Source organism: Lampris incognitus, chromosome 8 (assembly GCF_029633865.1).
Source record: "Lampris incognitus isolate fLamInc1 chromosome 8, fLamInc1.hap2, whole genome shotgun sequence".
Lineage (NCBI taxonomy): Eukaryota > Metazoa > Chordata > Actinopteri > Lampriformes > Lampridae > Lampris > Lampris incognitus.
The window spans coordinates 48302176-48328338 of record NC_079218.1 but is presented as its reverse complement, the minus strand read 5'-3'; positions in this window follow the sequence as shown (position 1 = coordinate 48328338).

Sequence of the window (26163 nt, the reverse complement as noted above, 5' to 3'; positions counted from 1 at the left end):
TTCCGGTTAGAGAAATACACCCATTTCACGCCGCGGCCATCTTGGATTTTTAAAAAAACCAAGTGGTGGGAATTTAGCCACGCCCCCTTCTTGCTTCATTGAAAACAGTGCTGGAAGCAAGATGTCGTACTGCTGTGTACCATCCCGCAACTCCTATCAAAGAAGGGAAAGAGATAAATCCTTGACCTTTCAAAAATGTTTGCTCCTGTTTGTAGTCACATTGGTGACTTAATAGCGGAAGAAGATGAAGAGGAACATGAGGGAGATAGGTGAGTTGTTACTGTCAGTACAATACAAGTTTTCAAACATGTAGATTACTGCATTGTATATATATATATATATATATATATATATATATATATATATATATATATATTCACTAATCTTTCAATAGTGGATAGCTCTGTTCTGGCACATCATCTTGATAACAGGAACATGTGTGGATTTATATTGCTTCCCACATGTATGACATATCCTCATGTGTCCAGTGAGGTTTGGGCGACTCTACCTGATCATGACTACGACGTGAAGCCCCTTTCTGTGGAAGACCAGCTTGACGCAGTAAAGAAACACATCGCTCTCCTGGAGGACGAAAATAAAAAGCCGAAAAGTGAGCGTTTTGGTCTAGAACGCTTCCAGTGTGCGCCCAATCTGATCAGGTTTTACACTGGCTGTTCTGCTGTAGTCATTTTTCTGTTTCTGCTTGAGCCGTCGCTGTTTTTTATTCAGTCCTTGGTTGCTCGTTTCAGATGGACTGTGTGGTCGTGTGGTATGCAACTTGCGGCCCATGAGGAGCTCAGCAAGAGAGGCTCCACATGCCAATGGTGGCCCCACGGGAGCTCAGTAAAGCTAGATAAGGATCAGTTCCACTGTCACTTGTCTTCTTCAAAAGTCTCAACATTTTTTTTGGGGGGGGGGTTTCCCCCCCCAAATGTATCTGGTCAATTACCCCACTCTTCCGAGCTGTTCTGGTCTCTGCGCCACCCCCTCTGCCGATCCGGGGAGGGCTGCAGACTACCACATGCCCCCTCCAATACATTAGAAGTCACCAGCCGCTTCTTTTCACCTGACAGCGAAGAGTTTCGCCAGGGGGGACATAGCGCGTGGGAGGATCACGCTATTCTCCCCAGTTCCCCCTCCCCCCTGAACAGGCGCCCCGGCTGACCAGAGGGAGGCGCTGGTGCAGCGACCAGGACACATACCCACATCCGGCCTCCCACCCACAGACAGGGCCGATTGTGTCTGTAGAGACACCCGACCAAGCCGGAGGCAACACGGGGATTCATCTGGCAATCCCCGTGTTGGTAGGCAACGGAATAGACCGCCACACCACCCAGACGCCCTAAAGTCTCTTACAAAATTGGCCTCCTTTTTCAGCTTTGCCATTAGCCTGTGGGCACAGGGGTCTGGAAGGGTTGTGATGAAACCCACACTGCTCTACGAACAGCCTCAATTCTCTGCAGCTGTATTGTGCTCTGTTGTCACTGACCACAAATTGTGGAATCCCATGCCTTGTGAAGAAGCTTTCCATGTGTGTAATAACACAATGATCTGATGAGCGAGAAAGCCGAGCTATTTCGGGGCAGTTCGAGTAGTAATCTGTCACCACAAGTTGGTCGTTGTCATTCAGATGAAATAAACCAGTTCATACCTTTTGCCACGGTTCAGTTGGCATGTCTGCAATCAGCACTGGTTCTTTTGTTGGTTTGCAGCGATATCTGAGGCAAGTTTCCCATTTTCCAATCATTTCTCCGCCCTGAGGTGCCCTTTGTGGATGCAACGAAGCGGTGCATGAACTGCGGAATTACTATCCTGGCCTGTCTGAGCACTAGGCCATTCACCACATTCACATCCACTCTGACTGGATAAAACTCTGGACAGCTGCCTTTTGACCAGTCATCTCGCATATGGGTTATAACTGCCTGCGGTGTTTCGTCTTTCGCAGTTTCCCTGCACAACTTTCTGCAACATGACGTCAGACACGCGAAGTGACGACGTCATCGTGTCGACAGGCTCATCAACATCATCACATGTGGGGTGTGCTGTGTTCCCATGCCGGGGAGAGGTGCCCCTAGACAAAGCATCAGCAAGCATGATATATTTCCCTGGTGTGTATATTAGATCAAAATCATACCTTTGACGCTTCGTCGCCACGCGCTGAATCCCGGGAGACATGTCATTCAGGGTTTTCTTTACGACTGAAATCGGCGGTTTATGATCAGTCTCTGCAGTAAAAGGAGATAAACCGTAAACATAGATGTGAAACCTTTCACCCCCATACATCAGCCTCGGAGTCGCTTTCTCAATCTGAGCATAGCGTTTCTCTTGTCTCGTTAATGGATCTTGGAGCATATGCCACCGGTTGCGATTTATCTCCCTCGGTCTGCAATAGCACAGCACCCAAACAATCTTCTGAGGCCTCCGTGGAGATCTTTGTTCTTTTAGCTGAATCAAAGAATGCAAGAACTGGCTCGTTCCACAGAGAGCACTTCAAGTTGTCCCATTCCTCGTCATGTTTCTCAGTCCGTTCAAACGCTGTGTTGTGTTGCAGTAGCTCTCTTAGGCTTGCTGTCCTGGAAGATAGCTGGTAGCTCCTGTATGGCTTGCACTTTAGAGCAATGTGGCTCCATGCCCTCTACTGATAGCTTGTCGCCTAAAAAACTGATCTCTCTGATGCCAAATTGGCATTTGTCTTTATTGTGCGCCTCCAGCCCACTCTCTTGGATTCTCTGCGAGACTTCCAAGAGTCTTTTGTTATGTGGCTGATGTGTGGTTCTCCGTACCATATACTCTTGTACCTTCCAGACCCTCTATTAATGTCTCCGTCGCCCTACAGTGGCGGATCTAGAGATTTTTTCCTGGGGTGGCAAAGGGGTGGTATGAGGTTCAAGGAGGGGGGTCAATGGACATTATTCTAAACGTATTATTATTCAAAACTCGGATTTCATCGAATGTATTTTGTTCTATACTGTTTGAGATGAGTTCGGTGCGGGTTTCATTGACCTTCACCATGCACGTACATCAAATATACTTTAAAAACACATTATCTGATTTATAAATGGGGTGGCAAGACTGTGTCCCAGAGGTGACAGCTGCCACCCCCTGTTGCCACCCCGTAGATCCGCGCCTGCCTGTGAAAGATCTCAGGCGCCGAAATGATTCCAAAGGGAAGCCTAAAAAACAACCTTCCAAAGAATGTATGAAAGGTGCAGTACTTGGTGCTTTCAGCATCGGGCTTTAACTGCCAAAACCCCTTTGAAGCATCAAGTTTACTGAAACACTTTGCACCAGCCATCTCACTGGTGATCTCTTCCCTCTTTGGGATCTGACAATGTTCTCTTTTAACGTTCTCATTCAGATCCTTGGGATCCAGGCAGACTATCAACTCACCAATTGCTTTCTTTACTACTACTACTTTTTTGTTGATCCCTGTGGGGAAATTCTTTTTCTGCATTTAACCCATGCTAGCTGTGTAGCTAGGAGCAGTGGGCAGCCACCGTGCAGCACCCAGGGACCAACTCCAGTCCGTCTTGCCATGCCTCGGTCAGGGGCACTGACAGGAGTATTAACCCTAACATGCATGTCTTCTTGATGGTGGGGGAAACCGGAGCACCCGGAGAAAACCCACCGCAGACACGGGGAGAACATGTAAACTCCACACAGAGAGTAATAAGACGGGTGTTTCCTTGATGAGTATTTTATTTCATTGGAATCATCCATCCATCCATCCATTATCCGAACCGCTTATCCTGCTCTCAGGGTCGCGGGGATGCTGGAGCCTATCCCAGCAGCAGAGGTGTAAAAACCAGGTCCAGAAAGTAAAAGTCCAAACCACATATTTGCTCCACTCGTGCACTACGCCAGCAGATTCTAGTCAACGCCACTCCTCAACTAGGTAGGGAAACTAGCTAATGAAATCAGCTGGTTTAGTGACATGGTTGGAGCAAATACACGGTTTGGACATTTACTTTCTGGACCTGGTTTTTAAACCTCTGCCCAGCAGTCATTGGGCGGCAGGCGGGGAGACACCCTGGACAGGCCACCAGGCCACTAACTTGCTCAAAATATCACAGTAACAACCTCTGAACACTTTTAACATGTTAGCAAGTTACTAAAGTCACATTAACGGTTTATAATCCACAACCTACCTGATAAAGGGGGTGAAATCATCACTAAAGCAATAAGGCGGGTGTTCCCTCGATGAGTATTTTATTAGAATCCGGAAATGACCGCGAATTCCCCTTGGTAGTGGGTGGAGACAGAAGTGTAAACTACTGATAAGACACGTTAGCCCCTAGCTAACGGGTCTGACCCTTTAGCCGAGCGGTTAGTGATGTCGCCTTGTGGTGCAGTACACCTCGTATCGAATCCCGCACCGGGCAAGAAAATAACCGGTTACATTGGAGGCAGCGGTGGGATCCGGAAGTGTGCAGATCCTCAGAAGTCTCTTCGGAGCGCGGAATGACAAAGCGCGAGGAGCGCGCTTCCGGGGAGGGTGACGACTGTAAACTACTAATAAGACACGTTAGCCCCTAGCTAACGGGTCTGACCCTTTAGCCGAGCGGTTAGTGATGTCGCCTCGTGGTGCAGTACACCCCGTATCGAATCCCGCACCGGGCAAGAAAAGAACCGGTTACAGAAGCAATCGATCTCAGAATACCAGATCCACACCACTTTGTAGATCACAGTTCAACACCAGTACCGCTCAAATTGCACAACAGAACAAAGCAAGCAATGGAATTTAACCGAGCACAGCTAAGTGTCTGTATGTGTGAGAGAGAACGCGCCCCCACACTCTAACAAAGCGTGTTGTTCTGCCGCGTGCGGACGCCATTTTGAGCCGATACCGTGGATTCACGTGTTGTACTATGTTTTGCACTGCTATTCGTGTAACATGTCTGATGCACTTTAGTGAGTTTTGGTGAATTTTATGAGAGTTGCCGAGCTACACCTGTTTTTGGTAAAATACTGTAACGTGCATGGATAAGTAGACACGTTGGCCACTGGTTAACGGGTTGGATCCTTTAGTCGAACGGTCAGCGATGTCTCCCATGGTGCGGGAGATACGAGGTCGCGCCCTGGCTGCGGCAGGTCCTGTAGTTGCCCCCCCCCCGAAATTCGCTGCAATATGGTGTGTTGTCTTGCTTACCTGTATCTGTTATTTGGTAAATCGTTACTTATTTGTGAAGAACTGATTCCAATGAAATACTCATCGACGAAACACCCGTCTTAGCACTTTTGCGATTATTTCACCCCCTTTTCAGGGGCGTAACACTCACATTTCAGGTCTCTATGTTCGCTCCGCGGGTCTTTATGTTCACTTTTCAAGTCTCAAAGTTCATTCTCTCTAATTGTTTTCTTCTGTCTGGTCTCCCGCTCTGCTATGCTGCACATTCAGCGGCGAACAACAGACTTCCCGGCCCCCCCCCTTTTTTCCACCCCCTCCCCAGTTGTACTTGGCCAATTGCCCTACTCTTCACATCCGGCTTCCCACCCGAAGACACGCGGTCAACTTGTGTCTGTAGAGACACCCGACTTCCCGGGGCTTTGCGCCGATTCTGTGTCGCTGCGGTGACGTCACGGCCCCGTCGCATGTTTTGCTCTTTAGGGAGCGTCAACAAGTTAACTGTTTCAATTGGAGGCTGTCAGGAAGGTGTACTGCGATTGTGAAGTAGCATGGGCTACACTGTGTTGACCAAATTATCCTATTACAAATTACCTCAGTGTGGAAAATGTAAGTCAACGCCTCCTTCCAATAAATGGGAGTGAACCCTTTAACAATGACTTCAAAGAAATGTTTCCAGTCACATCTGATCAGTCCCACATAACAGTTGGGAGGAATTTTGGCCCATTCTCCAATACCAAGAACCTCAACTCGGTGATGTTACTGGGCTTTCTTGCATGATCCCTCTGCTTCAGTCTCTGTTACTTAATTTCTATTGGATTAAGGTCCAGCTGCTCTCCCACTGCCAGTCCTGTTCCTGACTCCTGCCAGCTCTGCCTCTCCTGTCCTCGCTCTCCCCTTATGTCCACCGTTTATTAGGCAATAGCTCTTTCACGGTGGCTCTGTCTGACAGAAGACATCCACCAAATTTGTTTTTCAGTTTCCAGAACTTTCTACAATTAAATGGCAAGAGCTTTTAGTGCAAAATAAAAAGTCCTGAAAGGGGGGAGGGGGGGTTAAAGAAATAGTCAGCCTATATATCTGGATACTGGAGGTCAAGAACTTCACGTGGAATCTTGATTGGTTCGAAAAGGATGCCAGCAAGGTGGTGGGAACCAGATGTTTGTCTTTGTAGTGTTTTAGAATATGAGTAAATTTCATGAATTTAAAAATGGGCAGTATATTCAGAGGGTATAGGCTATTCGGCACTATGGTAGGCTACCGATCGGACAGCTGTTTTTCCTGCCAGTGGGTTCAGGTTCTACTTTTTGTATCATAACTGCTGCATCTCTATTCTAATACACAATTCACAGTTCTAGGCCCACACACACTACTAGTATCAATGGCATCATGTAGTGTGTGAACAACCCAGCCACTGAGGATGCACAAACCATCGCATTCTTAGTGCCAGTCCCAAACTCAGATTAATGGGGAGGGTTGCGTCAGGAAGGGCATCCAGCATTAAAACCTTTGCCAAATTAGATATGTGGATCGTAAATTAGATTTCCATACCGGATCGGTCGAGGCCTGCCTGGGTTACCAATGACTGCCGCCGGTACTGCTAGCCAGCAGGGTGCCGGTGCAAACTATGCTGCTGCTGGGTGAAGGAGAAGGAGAGGGGGAAGGCATGTGTAGCGGCAGCGGGAGGGGAGGCAGGTTAAGAGTGTGAGGAGGTTTATGGATGTGGTGAGGGAGGACATGCCGATGGCTGGTGTGACAGAGGAAGATGTAGAGGACAGGGAGAGATGGAAACGGATGATCCGCTGTGGCGACCCCTAACAGGAGCAGCCAAAAGTGGTAGTAGTAGTAGTAGTTTGTGGACCAGTATGTGTGCAAAGCGATATTATAGTGAAATAAATTAATTTAACCATTTTATAGAAACTATAAATCCTTAAATTCAATGCTGGGCAAATGTTGGATACACCCAGTGGATATGCTGTATATTTCTCAAACCTGTCTTATAAGTATTAAAGTCATTCAGTTTATATGTTTTGCATGTGCTGCTAGGCTCTTGCTTTATCTATTTATAATCTGCTAATAATTTATTTACCTTTTCCCAATTAGCCAGTGACTATAGGGATCAAGCATGCAGGAGTCATTACATGAACTTGCTGGAGTCCTCATCTTCAGGCCCACATTTAGGGTTGGGGGTGATAGTGGCCTGATTTCTTGCACGGGTAAGACAAATCGAAATGTGCCCATATATGGATTTCCTGTTATATGAACGTGATCTTCTTAGCCTAAAATAAGACACTTGAAAAGATTCTTTGCAAACTTCTGGTCACTAACCTGCAGTATAAAGCAAAGTCCCTGCATACAACTTTTTTTTAAAAATATTCTGGGCCCTTTACCCAAAAGCATTACAAGCCAAGTTTCTTTCAAATTAGGAAGATCTCTATAATATTAATACTATCTTTCACTGGCACCGAGAAAGTATTAAACGGCCAATAAATCCCCCAATTACAGATTTAACAGAACTCAGGTGCAAGGCTTTCAACTAGAACTAAGCCCACAGCACACATTTCCCCAATACTAGCCTCCTTACAATGGTTAGGTTAACTTTTAAATCCAGAAATTATAAAAAAAATTCTTTAAACTGACAAAGCATTACATGGACTCGCTCAGTTAAATATCTGTAATCCCCTCTTTATTGGGTATTGTCAATATTATGTCAAGGGGTTTCCTTCTCCTTCCACATCCTTGCAGCTGCACAGCTGCATGGCCTGACAATTGCAAGCAGCAGGTCGGTCAACTTGCAGCAACTGTGAATGTGCTGTTGGCAAGAGTTGGGTCAAGTGCCCACCCCGCAACATACGGAATGCCGGATGATTTCCAATTCCCCCCTCGACGGCGAGGAGGAATAGGAGCGGTTTGAAGAGGGGCGCCACGACCCTGTCAATGACAGGCAAAAGCTCCATCTTGTAAGAGTTTTTCCGAGACATCCTTTCATATGCTCTCTCAACTTCAAACCCCGAACGTTTGATCTGCTTCTTGGTGTACTCTGCTGTTCAGACACTGACTTGTTATTTAAAAAGGGGGGGGGGGGATACTAAATTTTGCATTGTTTGACCAAGACTTTGAGGTTGTTGCAGAAATGACTATTCAGTCCAGTTTCCATTCTCATGTCCACCTAGGGGTCCTCACGCTCCTGTTGGGGGGGTTGACACAAAGCAGATCACATGGAATATTCTGGCCTGTATGATTTTGTGCCCCATGGCCTGCAAGATTAATTGGAAGGGGGGGTGAATGGCTAAAGGGTCGTCAATAAGATGGCCATAGAAAGCATACTGATCCGTAAGTATTTCTCGAAATGTTTGTTTGACCAGCGTGATGGTGCAAATAGAAATAGAGTGGTCTAGTTGAAATGGAATGCATTCATATGTCAATTCCCATCTACTCATTTGACACTTTTATCCAAACACTTGCAGATGCAGTTGAAGTCAAGCCAATTTTATTTGTATAGCTCAAAATCACAAATTTGCCTCAGTGGGCTTTACAGCAATACAACAGGGAGAAAAAATAGGAAGAAATCTCAGGGAGAGCAACACAGGAGGGATCTCTCTCCCAAGACTGGACAGACATGCAACGGATGTGTATACAGAATAAAACACAATTTACCAAATAAAACACTGAAAGAGGATCACAGAATCATAAGATATATTAAGAATATAATGAGGATGCCAACCAGTGTCCAGATGCCACCAGAACATTCTACGAACTGAGACACGCAAGTACCATCACCATGTAAACCTGGCAGACAGACTACACATGCACACAGGGGAGACTCACATCACACCATTCACGTACACAGGAGAAGAGACAAGAAAAACACAGTCACATGTCATAGTGAGAGAAGGATATAACATTGAAACAGTATCACAAAATTATATGGATTTATAAGACATATAAAAAACGTGATGAGGAGGATGCCAAGCAGTGTCCAGGTGGCGACCACCATCTGCATAGAGACAGAGAGGACAGACTACACGTGCCCACAGGGGACACTCACATCACACCATTCACATACACAGGAGAAAGGAGAAGACGTCATTCAGCGAGAGAGAGAAAAGACTTGAGAGACGAAAACATTTTGCAATAGTCAAAATAATCTATATACTCTCGTCAGCAGAACAGTGCTTGGTAAACTCACCGAGACTGAAACCTGCAGTACAGGTCGTGAAGTATTCAATTTAAAGGCAACAAATTGTAGGTTAAGGCAAAAATTTTCCAAGTTTGGATTTAAAGGACTCAAACTGATCATCTGATGGCAGCAGGCAGGTTGTTCCACAAGAACGGTGCCTGATAGGAAAAGGCCCTGCCACCAGATGACTTCTTTTTAATGTTGAGTACACACAGGTATTTTGAGAGCAGAGAGCTTGAGATAAATGAATTAGAATACACTGTCATTTGTACATACAATGAAATTCACTCTGAATTTAACCCATCCTAGCTGTGTAGCCAGGCACAGTGGGCAGCCACTGTGCAGCACCCAGTGATTGAATGTATGATTTAAGGAGATCAGACAGGTATGATAGGGCAAGCCCATTTAGGATTTTATAAGTCAGCAGAAGCACCTTGAAGTCTGATCTAACATGGATAGGAAGCCACTGAAGGGAGGTAAGAATTGGTGTAATATGGTCAAATTTTGAAGTTTTAGTTAGGTTCTAGCTGCAGCATTTTGAACCATCTGAACACTTTTAGTTGCTAGCGTGTGGCAGACCTGAAAACAGAACATTACAGTCATCAAGTCTGGATTAAACAAATGCAAGTATAAGAGTTTCTGCGTCAGACAGACAGGAAAGACCGAATTTTAGCCATGTTACACAAGAAACAAAATGCAGTCTTGGTGATTTCTTTGCATACATACATCAAACGAAAGGCTGGGGTTAAAAACGTAACACCAAGATTTTTGGCTGCCACACTTTGTAAAATCAGAGTTGTTGATTGTTACTTGATCAAATTGGTGTGTAACCGCAAACAACCAGCAACTCAGTTTTCTTCAAATTTAAAAGCAGGAAGTTTAGTGATATCCAATTTTTTTCACAGCAACCAAGCAGGGCTCTAAATTACCCATTTGAGTATGATCATCAGCCCTAATAGGCAGATACAGCTGAGTATCATCCGCATAGCAATGGAAATTTATGCCATGACTACGTATAATTTGGCCAAGAGGTGAAATATAAAAAGAAAAGCAGAGAGCCAAGAACCAAGCCCAGAGGTATGCCATATTTAACGTCAGAGAATTTCGAAGTAATATTTATAGCAGACCGTGGTCTCCCAGAAAAGTAGGATTTAAGCCGACAGAGAGCCAAGCCAGAGACAAAATTAAAATTTATTCAAATAGTATATAGTTATCAATGGTATCAAAGGATGCACTGAGGTCCAGCAGTAGAAGCACAGAGGTGGAATCAGAGTCCATAGCATAGAATACTCTTATTAGTAATTTTGTACATACAAATGAAATTTACTCTCTGCATTTAACCCATCATAGCTGTGTATCTAGGAGCAGTGGGCAGTCGCCGTGCAGCACCCGGGGACCAACTCGTTATTTCTTCCTATTGCCTTGATCAGGGGCACAGAGAGGAGTATTAACCCTAACACGCATGTCTTTTTTGATGGTGGGAGGAAACCTAAGTGCCTGGAGGAAACCCATGCAGACACGGACAGAACATGCAAACTCCACATAAAAAGGACCTGGGATTTGAACTCAGGACCTTCTTGTTGTGAGGCAACAGCTCTAACCACCAGGCCACCGTGCCACCTAGTTCAAGACCCTGGTCAGAGTAGTCTCAGTGGAAGGACAGGCGCTGAAAGGAGATAGAAAAAGTTCAAATACATAGTTTTTGTCACACAGACAGCGAAGACAGGCTGGGCTAGAACAAGGCTTTAATAAAGCAAACAGACTTACAAAAAACAGGAACATAGATATAGGCAGCAAGGAATGCTCGAGACCAGGCATGGCGCATCCGGTTACCAAAAGTCAACATACAATCTGACAAAGAAGCGGGGCAACCCGAGGGAATACAACTGCTGGGGAGCCAATCAGGGAAAAGGGGCGCAGGTGAGCAGGAATGCCAATCAAGGAATGGGGAACAGGTGAGTAAAGCAGCGGCAGGAACAGAAATGGCAAGCCAATCAAGGAATGGGAAACAGGTGAACCTTGAAAACTCAGCCCACACAACCATGACATTTGGCGGATCTGGGCCAGATGTTTTGGTAGTGGACCAAATCCCTCTCAACGTCTTTTTGCTATCTGGGAACATTATGTGGCATTAATACCATTAGATCTCAAGACATACAGCTAATATATAGAGTATAGTTATGCTAAGAATAACATTGCAACCATAAACGTACAATAAGTTACTATTTCTTCTAATATTGCAATCACCTGTGTATAGTTTTAGCACATATTTTTGTAAATGTAACTACGCAACCATATGCCGCACATCTATTCACCGTGACAAGCCAGCAGAAACCTCAGACGCAATTGACTTTTATAGAAATACAAATATAAATACAAATATAAAAATTGACTTCCATTGGCTTCAACTTTAGTGGAGTTTCTATCATTACATTATCAATCCAGAGTTTATTATAGATCGGTGATCGACAGCTATGGGAATCTTATTCTAGCAGTCCCCATCCAGTGAGTCAGACCACTATTCAGCCTTTAACTTTAACAACTTTTAACAAACTTAGTGTCAAGTCAGATAAACTTCATTCATACAGCATCGTTCTTAAAAACAGTTTACAAAGTGCTTTACAGTGTAGAACGGACAAAAAACGAGCAGCAATAAAATTATGACAAAAAAAAGGAAAATCAGATAAAAACATGGGTAAACTGAATTGAAAATAACAAGGAAGTAAAAAGGCAGGGGGAACCATGTAACAGGGATGATGAAAATCATCATCATCGTCGTCATCAGTTCCGTGACCTTTTTGAGGTCGTAGGAGCACAGCTGATGTCTCAACAGGTTGAGTCATCATAGTGTTTCAGTAGAGGGGGAGTACCTGGTGGTCCCTATCTCCTCTCCGGGTATGGATGGTGGTTGGTTCACAGACCAACTCATCTGCCCTTTGACAGGTTTTGTTTTTAGTCCTGCTGGGTGTCCACACACCCTCCTCACAACATCCCAAGGGCTGAAGTGGGGGTGCCCGTTTAGTCACCGACAACCCGACGGTTGCAGTTTAACATCGTACCCAGGACCTAATTATGATGAAAAGGCTCGACTTAAAAAGTGAGTTATTAAAAAGAAGAATTGAAAGGAAGACACTGACCTAAGCTAATCTCCCGCGAGATTGTTCCAAAGACTCGGGGCTCTGACGGCAAAGGTGGGTCACCTTTGGACCTCAGCCCAGACTTCAGATCAACCAAGAGATGCCATTTTTAAGTGTCTTATCACAAAGTATTTAGGACACCGGCGGAAATTAAAACAGAGGGTGCACCTCTTTAAGGTCATCTGCTTTCAATGACAGCCCCGTTTCTGTCAAGGTGTGAGATTCATGCCTTCTATTTTAGTTTTGGTCCATGTTGCCCTGGACTTTCACTTGGTACACTGTAGACCATCTTGCTCAGTAAGATTGGCCTCCCTGAATATGTTCAGGCTACAGGTCCTTTATGTGGAGGATAATCCTAGATACACACAGGACTAATGAGCAAGAAAAAAAACCCCACAGTAACACTATAACAACTACACAAATGAAGCCTTGGTTAAGCATTAGTAACTACTGAATTCATCATTTGTAAAGCATTTGTAAAGCAAGACATGCACCAATGGTTAGTGAGTGTGTTAACAGATGTTTATAAATATATATTAATACTGCAATTATAAATACTTATTAATACTGCAATAATAATGCAAGGAGTAGAGGTGACGAAGGCGTATGAGTTTAAGTACTTGGGGTCGACTGTCCAAAGTAATGGGGAGTGCAGTAGAGAGGTGAAGAAGAGAGTGCAGGCAGGGTGGAGTGGGTGGAGAAGAGTGTCAGGAGTGATTTGTGACAGAAGGGTACCAGCAAGTGTTACAGGGAAAGTTTACAAGATGGTAGTGAGACCAGCTATGTTATATGGTTTGGAGACAGTGGCACTGATGAAAAGACGGGAGGTGGAGCTGGAGGTGGCAGAGTTCAAGATGATAAGATTTTCATTAGGAGTGATGAAGAAGGACAGGATTAGGAACGAGTATATTAGAGGGACAGCTCAGGTTGGACGGTTTGGAGACAAAGCAAGAGAGGCAAGATTTTTAATGGTTTGGACATGTGTGGAGGAGAGATGCTGAGTATACTGGGAGAAGGATGCTGAATATGGAGCTGCCAGGGAAGAGGAGAAGAGGAAGGCCAAAGAGGAGGTTTATGGATGTGGTGAGGGAGGACATGCAGGTGGCTGGTGTGACAGAGGAAGATGCAGAGGACAGGAAGAGATGAAAACTGGTGACCCGCTGTGGCGCCCCCTAACGGGAGCAGCTGAAAGTAGTAGTACAGCAACTCATGATTAATTCATGCACAAATGTACAAATAGTTTGTTAATCGTGCACTTACACGTTCTAAAGGATGTTATGCTCCTTTAGACTTTTGTGAGTCTCAAGGTCCTGCTGGTCTTTCAACCTCATTTGTAAATGCTTTGTAAGATATAGCTAGTCGTCTCTTTAGATGAGGTCATACAAAATACTCAACAACTAGTAACTACCTGGATTAATCATGAATTGCAGTATTAAGAAGTATTTATAAACATCTATTAACACACCAACCATTGGTGCATGTCTTGCTTTACACATGCTATACAAATGATAAATTCAGTAGTTACTAATACTTAACTAATGCTTCATTTGTGTAGTTATTAAGTGTTACCATATAGTGCTACTATTTAAACCAACATGGCGTTTTTACTGCGTAAAAGGCACCTAATTAATGAGTTATTAGCACTAAACTAAAATCCATTTTAGCACTGTTGTTTATAACCTAGCAAAAATATTCATAAAATAAATGGTCATAAGAGGGTAGCTGAAACTGGTGGTGATAAAGTAGGTGAAGTAAGCTGTACCCAACATTGTGAAATATTATATGCACCACTCAATGTCTCTCTACCCTCCGCTTTTCAGTCACTGGCAGTAGGAAACAACATTTGGGATTGACTGATCGTCTTTTAGTCAGACTTATCAGTCTACCCAATGCAAGTCCTGAGATGCTCTCATGTACCTTTATTCTGTGTTTGCCCAGTTTAGGGTGTAAATATACAGGCCTCTATTTCATGCAGGCTCATGGAATGGCAGGGAAGGCCACCGCCTCTCTTCTCGTATGGTCTTGACGATCTATGTTAGTTAACTAGCTTAGCCTCGTGGTTATCATTTCGCTTCTGGTGTGGGGAGGTGGCTGTGCTAATCCGCGTTTGCAGCAGTGTTACCCAGTACTGTCCATGCAGTGTCTTTGTCCACGTCTAGGTCTTAATTTTTGTCCTCGTTTGATGGCTGGGAGAGCTGGCGCTGGATCAGCTGGGAGAGCGGGGCAGGCTAAGCTAACTGCTAGTGCAGACCAGCAGTTCTGATAACACCGAGGGCAGTCTCACCTGGACAGGGACTTTTTGTTTAGTTTGGATATGTGTGTTAGGTCGGATATGTGTGTTCTTGTGGTTTTTGGATGTGTTTTTGTCGTTGTGTTGTACTGCTGTGGGCTGGGGGAAATGGCATTTCGTGCATGAAATGAAATGACAAATAAAGTGTTCCTGATTCCTGGTTCCTGATTCCTGATCATGGTAGGGACTGCCCTTACAGTCCACTTTGTACTGGCACCACAGGTGGGTGTTCCAGTAACAGCCTACGTCTCTCGTCCAGAAAAAGAACAGGGAAGAACAGAGATCGAAAACAGCATGCTTATGTCTCCCAATTCAATCAGATAATAGCATGTATGGAGCTGCTAAATATGGGAGCAGGGTTGAGAGTGTCTTTTTTCTGATGGGTTATTTAAATTACCCAATTATGCCTGGGCATCATGGGAAGTGACCCACACTGGCCTTCCCGTCCCAGGAGGGTGAGGAGAAGTAGGTCTCATTATTACAGAGATGAGGTGGAGGAAACGTCACACTATCAGGATCAGACTACATACCTGTCTGACCATCTGCCGTGAGCTGGTTCCAGTTACATCACCGAGGTTCTGCTGGACTCGGGCTGGGAAAAAGGTCAATGGGGAGCCAAAAACAACAGATGGAGATGCGACACAGAGAGGATTCTGTGGCATAAGCCCGGTATAGCTCATTCAACCAGTAAACCCAAACGCAACCATTCAGATGTAGTGTGAGAGAAAGAGTTGTCAATATTCATCCCACATCCCAGCAACCGTGATAATTACCTTAAAAACAAATTCATTCACTCTTAAAAAAGCAAAGAAATAAGGTTAAGAAGAAAAGGACAACAGCAAAAACAAAGACCTAGCAAGCAACAAGGGTGGGAATTGGAATATAAACCCTGGTTAGAATAAGGTGTGTGTGTGGCGTATCATGCCATGATGGGCAGGTGTTGGAGTTAATTGGTATGATGCAATTACTACTATTAACGCCCATTAAAATTCCAACTTGTATTCTGAACAAGATCTAGGTATTAGAGACTAATTGATTTAGGTAAGACAAAAATCTGGCTGAAGTCTAGACTAGACTATAGCTTTGCATACAGGCCCGGCAGAGGTGTGGAGGATGCTACTATCACACAATTGCATTTTCTGTATCGCCACCTTGAGGAGGCAAAATCTCACGCCAGGCTGTTGTTTATAGCTTTCCCCTCGGCTTTTGATACTATCCAGCAGCATCTGTGAGCGGGAAAGCTAATCCAGCTTTTTAAACTGGATTTTAATTTCGTTGTGATGGCCTGGCGGCATGTCCAGGGTGTCTCCCCGCCTGCCGCCCAATGACTGCTGGGATAGGTTCCAGCATCCCCGCGACCCTGAAAGCAGGATAAGCGGTTTGGATAATGAATGGATGGCTGGATACTGGACTTCTTGACTGATAAGTCCCAGTGTGTGGGGAGAAATGGCTGTTTTTCCAATCAGCTGCACTCTTATACTGGTTCGCCTCAAGGCTGCTGTTTCTCCCCACTATTCTACATCTTGTACACCAATGATTGTCACAGCAACCATGCTAACAGACACATCAAATTTTTTGGATGATTCTGTGATTCTAAGTCCTCTTGAAGGGGAGGAGCAACATCATGAGCCTGTGGTTGATGATTTTTTATCATATGTGTGATGAGTCCTTGATTTTTTCCATATTTTTTCTGTATTCCATATATATTTTTACCATAGATCAAATTTCCATAACGGATCGGTTGAGGTCCGGGTTACCAACGACTGCCACCAGTACTGTCGGCCAGCAGGGTGCCGGTGGAAACTATGCTACTGCTGTGCGAAGGAGAAGGAGAGGAGAAGCCATGTCCAGAGCAGCGGGAGAGGAGGAAGGGTATGAGTGTGGAGGTGAGAGTCAGAACTTTGAATGCTGGCACTATGACTGGTAAAGGGAGAGAGCGGGCTGATATGATGTAAAGAAAAAAGGTATAAACCCCAATTCCAATGAAGTTGGGACGTTGTGTAAAACGTGAATAAAAACAGAATACAATGATTTGCAAATCCTTTTCGACCTATATTCAATTGAATACACTACAAAGACAAGATATTTAATGTTCAAACTGATAAAGTTTATTGTTTTTTGCAAATATTCACTCATTTTGAATTTGATGCCTGCAACACGTTCCAAAGAAGCTGGGACAGGGGCAACAAAAGACTGGGAAAGTTGAGGAATGCTCAAAAAACAGCTGTTTGGGACATTCCACAGGTGAACAGGTTAATTGGAAACAGGTGAGTGTCATGATTGGGTATAAAAGGAGCATCCCCGAAAGGCTCGGTCGTTCACAAGCAAGGATGGGGTGAGGTTCACCACTTTGTGAACAACTGCGTGAGCAAATAGTCCAACAGTTAAAGAACAATGTTTCTCAACATACAATTGCAAGGAATTTAGGGATTTCATCATCTACAGTCCATAATATCAGCAAAAGGTTCAGAGAATCCGGAGAAATCTCTGCACGTAAGCGGCAAGGCCGAAAACCAATACTGAATGCCCGTGACTTTCGATCCCTCAGGTGGCACTGCATTAAAAACCGACATCATTGTGTAAAGGATATTACCATGTGGGCTCAGGAACATTTGGGAAAACCATCGTCAGTTAACCCAGTTCGTCGCTACATCTACAAGTGCAAGTTAAAACTCTACCATGCAAAGTGAAAGCCATATATCAACACCACCCAGAAACGCCGCCCGCCGGCTTCTCTGGGCCCGAGCTCATCTGAGATGGACGGACGCAAAGTGGACAAGTGTGCTGTGGTCTGACGAGTCCACATTTCACATTGTTTTTAGAAATCATGGACGTCGTGTCCTCCGGGCTAAAGAGGAAAAGGACCATCCAGATTGTTATCAGCACAAAGTTCAAAAGCCAGCATCTGTGATGGTATGGGGGGTGTGTTAGTGCCCATGGCATCATGGGTAACTTGCACATCTGTGAAGGCACCATTAATGCTGAAAGGTCCATACAGGTTTTGGAGCAACATGTGCTGCCATCCAAGCGACGTCTTTTTCAGGGACGTCCCTGCTTATTTCAGCAAGACAATGCCAAGCCACATCCTGCACGTGTTACAAGAGCGGGACTTCGTAGTAAAAGAGTGCGGGTACTAGACTGGCCTGCCTGCAGTCCAGACCTGTCTCCCATTGAACGTGTGTGGAGCATTATGAAGCGCAAAATACAACAACGGAGACCCCGGACTGTTGAGCAACTGAAGTCGTACATCAAGCAAGAATGGGAAAGAATTCCACCTACAAAGCTTCACCAATTAGTGTCCTCAGTTCCCAAACGCTTATTGAGTGTTGTTAAAAGGAAAGGTGGTGTAACACAGTGGTAAACATGCCCCTGTCCCAGCTTCTTTTGGAACGTGTTGCAGGCATCAAATTCAAAATGAGTGAATATTTGCCAAAAAAAAAAACAAAAACAATAAAGTTTATCAGTTTGAACATTAAATATCTTGTCTTTGTAGTGTAATCAATTGAATATAGGTCGAAAAGGATTTGCAAATCATTGTATTCTGTTTTTATTGACGTTTTACACAACGTCCCAACTTCATTGGAATGGGGGTTTGTAGGTATACTGTGTGAGACCAGGTAGAAAGGGAGTAACCAGGAGCATTGGAGGTGGGTTCAAACTCTTCTACCATGGTGCGAATGGGAGGAGAAATGGGGTAGGGGTAATTTTGATGGAAGAGTTTGTCAAAAGTGTGCTGGAGGTGAAGGGAGTGTCAGACAGAGTGATGAGTATGAAGCTGGAAATCGAAGGTGTATTGATGAATGTTATTAGTGCATATACCCCGGGTGGAGCATATGCACTGAGATAGATGGGTGTGAGATGGAAGAGAAAGAAGAATTCTGGAGTGACTTGGATGAAGTGGTTGAGAGGGTGCCCAAGGGGGGAGGGAGTGGTGATTAGAGCAGACTTAATGGGCATGTTGGTGAAGGGAACGGAGGTGATGGGCAGGTATGGTGTCAAGGACAGATGGTGGTGGATTTTGCCAAAAGGATGGAAATGGCTACGGTGAATACATATTTCAAGAAGAGGGAGGAACACAGGGTGATGTATAAGAGTGGAGGAAAGTGCACACAGGTGGACTATATCTTATGTAGAAGGCGCGATCTGAAAGGGATTGGAGACTGCAAGGTGGTGACTTGGGAGAACGTAGCTAGGCAGCATCGGATGGTGGTCTGCAGAATGACTTTGGAGACCAAGAAGAGGAAAAGAGTGAAGGCAGAGCCAAGGATCAAATGGTGGAAGTTGAAAAAGGAAGATTGTTGTGTGGAGTTCAGAGAGGAGTTAAAACAGGCACTGGTGGTAGTGAAGAGTTGCCGGATGGCTGGGCAACCACGGCAGAAATAGTGAGGGAGACAGCTAGGAAGGTACTTGGTGTGTCATCAGCACAGAGGAAGGAAGACAAAGAGACTTGGTGGTGGAATGAGGAAGTACAGCAAAGTATACAGAGGAAGAGGTTGGCGAAGAAGAAATGGGATAGTCAGAAAGATGAAGAAAGTAGACAGGAGTACAAGGAGATATAGTGTTAAGTGAAGAGAGAGGTGGCAAAGGCAAAGGAAAAGGCATATGGTGAGTTGTATGAGAGATTAGACAGTATAATAAGGAATGAGGGAAGGACTTGTATCGATTGGCGAGACAGAGGGACCAAGCTGGGAAGGATGTGCAGCAGGTTAGGGTGATCAAGGATAGAGATGAAATTGTGCTGACAAGTGAGGAGAGTGTGTGGAGAAGGTGGATGGAGTACTTTGAGGGGCCGATGAATGAAGAAAATGAGAGAGACAGAAGGTTGGATGATGTGGGGATACTGAATCAGGAAGTGCAAAGGACTAGCAAGGAGGAAGTGAGGGCAGAGATGAAGGGGATGACGAGTGGAAAGACAGTTGGTCCAGATGCCATACCTGTGGAGGCATGGCGATGTTTAGGAGGGGTGGCAGTAGAGTTTTTAACTAGATTAACACAATCTTGGAATGTGAGAAGACGCCTGAGGAGTGGAGAAGAAGCATACTAGTACCGATTTTCAAGAATAAGGGCGATGTGCAGAACTGTAGCAACTACAGAGGTATAAAGCTGATCAGCCACAGCATGAAGATACGGGAAAGCGTAATAGAAGCTAGGTTAAGAGGAGAGGTGACGATTAGTGAACAGCAGTATGTGTTTTTGCCACAAAAGAGCACCACAGATGTGATGTTTACTTTGAGAATGTTGTGGAGAAGTATAGAGAAGGCCAGAAGGAGTTACATGGTGTCTTTGTAGATTTAGAGAAAGCATACGACAGGGTGCCAAGAGAGGAGGTGTGGTATTGTATGAGGAAGTTGGGAGTTGCAGAGAAGTATGTAGGAGTGGTTCAGGATATGTATGAAGTGTGACAGTAGTGAGGTGTGCGGTTGGAATGACAGATGGGTTTAAGGTGGAGGTGGATTACATCAAGGATCGGCTCTAAACCCTTTCCTGTTTGCAGTGGTGATGGACAGGTTGACGGACGAGATCAGGCAGGAGTCCGTGCACTATGATGTTTGCGGATGACATTGTGATCTGTAATGAGAGTAGGGTGCAGGTTGAGGAGAGCCCGGAGAGGTGGAGGTACGCACTGGAGAGAAGAAAAATGAAAGTCAAAAAATATGCAGACAAAATTTTAGAACCACACAATATTGATTACGAGACACACTACGTGCCCCCCCCCCCCGCTTGTGATATAATCCATGTCTTCCAAGCCAGTATCACTTGCAGCTCTTGCTCATACCCCTATTCCACACCTTTCTTCTTCATACACAAAGACTATAATAATTAAAACCTGTCGGGAAAATCTGGAACCAATTTAGATGTAATTTTTGGCTTTCAAACATTTTCATCTTCGGCTCCATTAAAAGCAAACCACACCTTTCCCATCGTTGATTGACGCCCAGGTGGCTCACCTGGTACAGTGCGTACCACATAAGGCTGAGTCCTTACCGCAGCGGCCTGGGTTTGAATCAGGCTCGGGCCCTTTGCTGCATGTCATCCCCTCTCTCTCCCCTGCCTTTCCTGTCTCTCTTGACTATCACTATCTAATAAAGGCGGAAAATGCCCAAAAAAAAGAAAAAAGTTCAATCTTGGAATCCAAACATTCCAGATCATTTATCTTGATAATAACTTCGCCTCCTTCCAGCGTTATCAGAGAAATGGATCTCCCTAGACATCACTTCTTTCGATAGCTACAAGTTCATAGGTTTATCAGCAATAAATCCTCTCAGTGCCCTTATGAGTCCGAGACTACGCCTTTGGATATATTTTTTGTGGGTGGGGGGTGGTTGCTGTTTTTGCAATTGTATATTTCCTTTGTTTGAAAATTTAATAAAAAAAAAATGAAATGGATTTTTTGAGCAAGTTGAAAGTATTTCACGTGGCGTTTCACGCAGCTAAATTAAGGGGGTGCATTTCACAGCAGGGGTGCATATTACGGCACAACAATGGCTGCATCTAGCCGGGCGCCACAGTGTGCATTAGATCATTTCTGAGCGTTAGGAAATATCTTCAAGATGCTGACAGCAGGGACTACAGCATGCGATAGGATATATTCACAATGTTAACTTTTATGAACACTATCAGTCAACATTGCTCCTGCACTAGATGTTAACTTTTACAAAGGTAACTTTCCCTGTTGGGGTGCTAGACATCATGTATATCCAAATAAATAGCACCAAAAGTTATTTCGGGCCAGCATGTAGCAGAGATATTACAAAGGAACGTTGGTCTTGATCTTTTCTAGCTAACGATAATTCATGTCATCTTAAAAATATGTCAGCAATCAATGTATCTGTCATTTCCCAAATCTCTTTAACGTCATCACGGCGGCGAGGAGGCGGCAAACCTGGCCGACATCTGTGATCTGACATTAAGCTGACTCCTCTTAATGTATCCCAGGAAGTTGAATCAGCTCATCTGGACACAACGTTTAGTGGAAGAAATGACTCATCACTAATGTAAGTGACTTTGTCAGTGTCAGCTGACTGCAGGTATCCCCAACCTTATAAACAGCACAGCTACATAACGACTGAAACCGACACAGTTGTGTCACAGCCGAAACCAGCGACCGGTTTCATATGGAAATTGCCGTCATTAGTTAGAGTTAAAATGGCCACTTTAGAAGGCTTGTTGTCCTTCTCCTCTCTTCGATCAGCTGGTGCACTCTTTGGGCGTCTTCCTGGCTTTGACAAACGCCCAGTTAGGATAACCACACTTAACCGGGGCCTGTTTGATGTGGGATTTCTCCCCTTCCCCGGCCGCTGTGTCGGCTTGGACGTTGTCAGCTCGGTGGTACAGCGTCCTGATAACTCCCTAGTTTGTGCTCCAGTGGATGATGAGAGTCAAACTTTAAGTACTGATCAGTACGTGTTGGTTTACAGTAAACATCAACAATGTCACCCCCATCACCAATTGCAATTTCAGTGTAAGAAGACTAACCTGTCACAGAATTAATGTGGTCTGTGAAATGTGGTACATCCTGAGATTTAATTTTAACCCAGGTGTCATCCACATAGTTGAACCAATGGCTAGGTGGTGACCCTGGATAGGACTTCAGAGCCCTCTTTTCCACTTCCTCCATATACAAGTTGGCAACTATAGGTGAAACTGGGGAACCCATAGCGGACCCATGTGCCCCCTGTATGTGAAGTATGTGGAAAAAGGCTTCAGGAGCAGACACATTTGGTCAGTGTTAAGGGTGGTCCTATTGCTAAGGGTGGGCACAGTTTGGTTCAGCTAAGGAACCTTGAAAACAGAGTTGCTGTTCCCCTGCTTGGACAGGATGGTTTGTGATCTTGAACAATGATTTTCTAGTGTAGATGCAAGCCTACTAAAAGGCATCCAGGCATGCAGCCCTAATTCAGAGCACTTCTTGAGTGAATCATATTTAACTGAGCTTGCCAATCACGACAAGGTTGATCTCAAAACAGAAGAGTTGCTGGTGGACAGAAACTTTCTTGCCCGCAAAACAGAGACCGGATGTCAACCCCAAGACATGTTAGCTGTGCACAACCTCCTAGATCCAGATATGTTTCCCTCTCTAAAGGCAATCATTCAAGTTGCCCTAACAATACCTGTGAGCAGCTGCTCTTGTGAAAAGTCTTTTAGTGCACTGTGCTGGCTGCACTCCAGGCTGCATGGGGCAGAAGAGGCGTCACAATCTTGCAGCCATGTCAATTGAGAGCAAATCACTAGGGCTGCTGAGTCACAACAGAAGGTATTCTTTGATGCTCACACCCACAAAATAGTCTCTATGAATAGCAGCTTTTCAGTTTCAGTAAATGAAGTAATTGCTGAAAAGGATTATATAAACCTGTCTGTTAAAATTCCTTTCCATCTGATCCTTCATTCATTCATTCCATTGTGTTTCTCCTTGTGTTTAGTACTATGAGGTCGGTTCAAGTGCAAAACCTCGGTTCAGTCACAAACCATCCTATATTCTGCATTCTGAATATTGTCTATTTCATGAATATGTTATGCATGATCCGTTGTCTACTGCTTGAGTGTGGCTTTGCATGGTTGTGGAAAATATGTTCCATGGAAAACTCCTTCACATGTAAAAAGTTCCATGCCCAGGTATATCATAATAACAATTTCCATACAAAACACCAAAAATTTTTACCTAATCTTAACACCGTAGGAGGCAATAATTTGAGCCAATCTAAACCATACTACACTGTGAAGTGAAGCCAGCAAGTTGAAAGTTGAAAGATGTTGATTTCAATACAACCCAGCATGTAAATTGCCATGTGTACTGCCATCTTATGCATATGCCTTTTTGTTGGTGCTTTTTGACTAACAGCCCTATTGTCCTCTGGCTGGGGATGGGCCGGACTTTGATTTCTTCCATATCTGTAGAAATGCCATTCCCTTAATATATCCTCATTTGTGAGAATAAAAATGTATTGAGAAAAGTTATTTGTGCTGTCAAATGTCACTGTTACCTTGAAATTCTGTGACCTAAGTTATTAAACATGTGAGCACAACTACAGAGCAAAATCGCACTCTTTCTGATTGCACAAACTGTGATCGCACCAATCTACAGTCTGTGTATGAATAATAATCTTGGGACCTGCAACTTATCTGGGAGGAGATAGCGTTCCTTGACTTCAATACCTTTGCTTGATCTGTGCCTGTTGTATGTGGATGGATAGCATTTAAGTCATATTAGATCCGTGCCTAATACAAACTATGAAGATACAGATCTACTGTGGGACAACTTGACCAAATAACCACATTTTTGATTGATTTTACACCTATTGCTACTCTAAAAATTCATGACAAACAGACATTTTGGGGCCATTAGGAAAAGAAAAAAAAATCATCCCCCCCCAGACCCCCCTAGTAAAGGCTTAGCCCCCCTATCCATAAATCTCTAGAGATGCCCCTGGTGATGGTGTTGATGTTCAGCTGATGGTGAGGTCTACCGCACAGCCTAATCCACTCTTTACATCCGACAAAATCTGTTTTCGATTTTGGGAAATGGAATAAACACAACCTCTTCCACATGCCAGGATACCGAGTGTCGCTTTTACAGGTCCCCCAGACATATCTTTGAACCATCTTCAAAATTTGGTTTCCTTTTTAACATAAACGAGCCTGACACATAGCATATCGAACAGGTATAGGGGAAGCTGACCAAGGTCCTGCCGGGTACCAAGCTTGCTCAACTGTTATTGGAGCACAAAGCGGAAGGGGGCGGGACTTAGAGAGGGTCAGTTATACAACCATGTGTCTGCTCATCCAGAAACATACCCATAATTACAAATGTGCAAACAACCTCTCTTGTACCTGCGCAACGTACAAAGCAAAGGAGACATTTTCCCAAGGTGCACTAGTGGATTTATGAACTCGACACTAGAACAGCTGGAGTCGCCGACTGTGGGTGCAGAATTGAGCTAATATCAGCCAAATCATCAGCTTGGGCGTGGTTGTCACTGCAACGACTTATTGCTAATGTGGGTACTGTTCCAAACTGCTTTCTCATGTCCATGTTACTTGAATGATAGCTAAGTTGCACATTGCTAAGTTTTAGCTTTGTTTACCACAAAGAAAATGTCCACATTAGTGCCGCCCACCTAACGTCGCTATGTAACTACAAGTTCAACCTTGTAATATAATTGATTGGCTGGTCATACTATATATATAGATATGGTAGTTGTTTTTAATTGGCTAGGCAGAGGGGTGTAATTTTTAGTAAGAAATGGTCTCCTAAATGCAAAGTATCACTGTTTTGCACTTTATTTTGCATTATAGTGTTAAGTCTTCTATTACCAAATTGTATGACTTAATTTGACTCATGGCGGCACGGTGGTGCAGTGGTTAGCACGGTCGCCTCACAGCAAGAGGGTCCTGGGTTTGAGCTCCGGGGCAGTCCACCCTTGGGGGTCACCCCGAGTTGTCCTCTGTGTGGAGTTTTGCATGTTCTCCCCTTGTCTGCGTGGGTTTCCTCCGGGTGCTCCGGTTTCCTCCCACAGTCCAAAGACATGTAGGTCAGGTGAATCGGCCGTACTAAATTGTCCCTAGGTATGAATGTGTGTATGTGTGTGTGTGTGTGTGTGTGTGTGTTGGCCCAGTGATGGCCTGTCCAGGGTGTCTCCCCACCTGCCGCCCAATGACTGCTGGGATAGGCTCCAGCGACCCTGAGAGCAGGATGGGTGGTTTGGATAATGGATGAATGGAATTTTACTTACAGCTGTAAAAGTATTTCAGTTTTATTTTTTTGTCAGGTAGAGAATTCAGCTGAGGGGGCACCTTATTGGACGAGCATGGACCCCCAAGGCCGGCCCATAACAGTGACGCTGCTCACCTGCTCATCTGGATGGGAGGGGGGGGCTTCCGAAGTGGTGGCTTGAACAGATGTCGTTTTTCAAGCTCTATCACCAAACCTTTACAAATAATAGGAAAAGAACTACTTAGAGGCTACTTAAATTTTGTATTTACACAAGATTTGGAAACCTTCACAAAGACACCAATGTTCTCTCATGACCGGAAAAGATCCTCTGAAGGGACAAGAGAGACTAAACTACTTGCAACGCTCGGCGACCCACTAGCAGGCCACAGTTGTGCTAAAATGGCTAATGCCGATGATGGGATAGCAACACCATTTGAAGATTTTCTGGCTTTGCCGCGATCTACTGAGGGAACTGCCTGTAAATCACCAGCTTCCAAAAAACCCCTCTATTTGAATACAATAAGAAGAAGAATGATACTGATCAAACTCAAGACATTGTTGGAACTCTCTCTCAACTTATCAACAGACGCTTTGACGCCATGGAAAAGATGATAGGAGATAACTTGCTGAAAATTGAGGGCCTAAAGAAAACCATCAATTTTGCCTTTCAGGAGATACGAGACATAAAGCAGAGGGTCGACATCATTGAAAACAAAACCA